This window comes from Sinocyclocheilus anshuiensis, unplaced genomic scaffold, assembly GCF_001515605.1.
Source record: "Sinocyclocheilus anshuiensis isolate Anshui unplaced genomic scaffold, SAMN03320099.WGS_v1.1 scaffold2371, whole genome shotgun sequence".
Classification (NCBI taxonomy): domain Eukaryota; kingdom Metazoa; phylum Chordata; class Actinopteri; order Cypriniformes; family Cyprinidae; genus Sinocyclocheilus; species Sinocyclocheilus anshuiensis.
Window position 1 is genome coordinate 58,549 of NW_015537287.1, and position 1,485 is coordinate 60,033.

A 1,485-nucleotide genomic window follows, 5' to 3' on the forward strand; every position below is an offset into this window, starting at 1 on the left:
TGTGTGTGTGTGTGTGTGTGTGTGTGTTTAACCTGTGTGTCTCGTCTCAGGTCTTACGGACGAGCACCAAAGATGATCTATCTGGAGGCTAATTTTGTCCAGTTTAAGGAGGAACTGCTTCCTAAAGAGGGAAATAAAGCGCTGCTGACGTTCCCCTTCCTGCACATCTACTGGACCGACTGCTGCGTGAGTCTCACGTGAAACGCCCCGCACTCTTCTGTCTTTAAGACGGTTCTTTTGTCATCCAGCATCAGAGTCTGATAGCTGCTGTCCTTCTGATGCAGAGCTAGAGTTTACAGCTGCTAAATGCATAAAGTGTCCAACATCCAGTACTTGTTTTTTTGGTTTAATCAGTGCAGTAACCCTTTCATTTTAAGTGCACTTGTTTTTGTTGGACTTTTCAGTGTGAGCACACATTTATACTACAGAGTGTCATAGAATAGTGCACTTATGGCGGAAAATAAGTTGCGCTGGGTCAGAACTGCATTGTTGAGAGAAAAAGCACAGATAAATTGCATCAGTGTACAGGTCACGTTTTATTAAATTATTATTTGTATTAAAAAATAAAATATAAATTATAAAATAAAATCATCAAACAAATGCAATTAAAAAATATAATAAACAATTATAAAAACAATTAAATATATAAAAAAAAATGTAACAAAAAATTAAATATTAAATCATAATGTTGAGCTGAATTAACAAACTTTCAGATTTTTTGATGAAAGTGAGGTGTGTGTGTGTGTGTGTGTGTGTGTGTGTGTGTGTTTAATGTATGTATGTGTGTGTGTGTGTGTGTTCATCCTGCCGCGCACCTCCATCATCGACAAGATCCGCAGCGACTTTTGCAACAAGCAGAGCGACAGGTGAGCTCCTGATCCCAGCATGCTCTTCTTCTGCAGCTGTGCTGAGTGTCTGACGAGCGTGAGAGCCAAACGCTGAATGAACAAACATGGACACAGGACAGATGTCATGAACCGCTCAGAATCAGCATTAATCAGTCGTTATCTATCTATCTATCTATCTATCTATCTATCTATCTATCTGTTGTTCTCTATCTATCTATCGTTCTATCGTTATCTATCTATCTCATAGCAACACTCTAGCGACTATCCAAACAAACCTAGCAACTACCCCGGGTACCCTAGCAACCGCAGCATAGCAACACCTTAGCAACCACCCCGGGTACCCTAGCAACCGCATAGCAACACCCTAGCAACCACATCTATCTATCTTCAGTCTGATTCTATCTGTCTATCTATCTGTCTGTCTATCTAAAACTTTTTAAACTTCTTAAACTTTTTAATCTTTTCAAACTTTTTCAAACTTTCTGGTCCGGCTTTCTCAAGCCAACTTAAAGTTTGTCTTGACGAACTTTTTTATCTAGTTATATTTGTATTTTTATATATTAAAAAAACATAAAAATAAAAATATAATAAAACAAATACTTTTAAATAAATATAAATAAAATTATAAAAAAATAAA

The 1,485-nt window shown here is 37.0% G+C and overlaps 1 protein-coding gene and 1 long non-coding RNA gene across 2 annotated transcripts in view; both read left to right on the forward strand.

The window, feature by feature from the left end:
• The window catches only part of LOC107657327 (uncharacterized), a 7,002-nt gene extending 6,479 nt beyond the window's left edge, over window positions 1-523 (forward strand). Inside the window, exon 3 of the long non-coding RNA XR_001630674.1 lies at window positions 51-523. This is a non-coding gene — a long non-coding RNA (uncharacterized LOC107657327). The remainder of the gene's footprint in view (window positions 1-50) is intronic.
• Window positions 524-803: 280 nt separating this feature from the next.
• Window positions 804-1,485, forward strand: part of LOC107657364 (trafficking protein particle complex subunit 10-like) — an 18,966-nt gene continuing 18,284 nt past the window's right edge. Inside the window, exon 1 of the mRNA XM_016445411.1 lies at window positions 804-866. The gene's annotated coding sequence lies outside the window, so the exon portion shown is untranslated. The remainder of the gene's footprint in view (window positions 867-1,485) is intronic.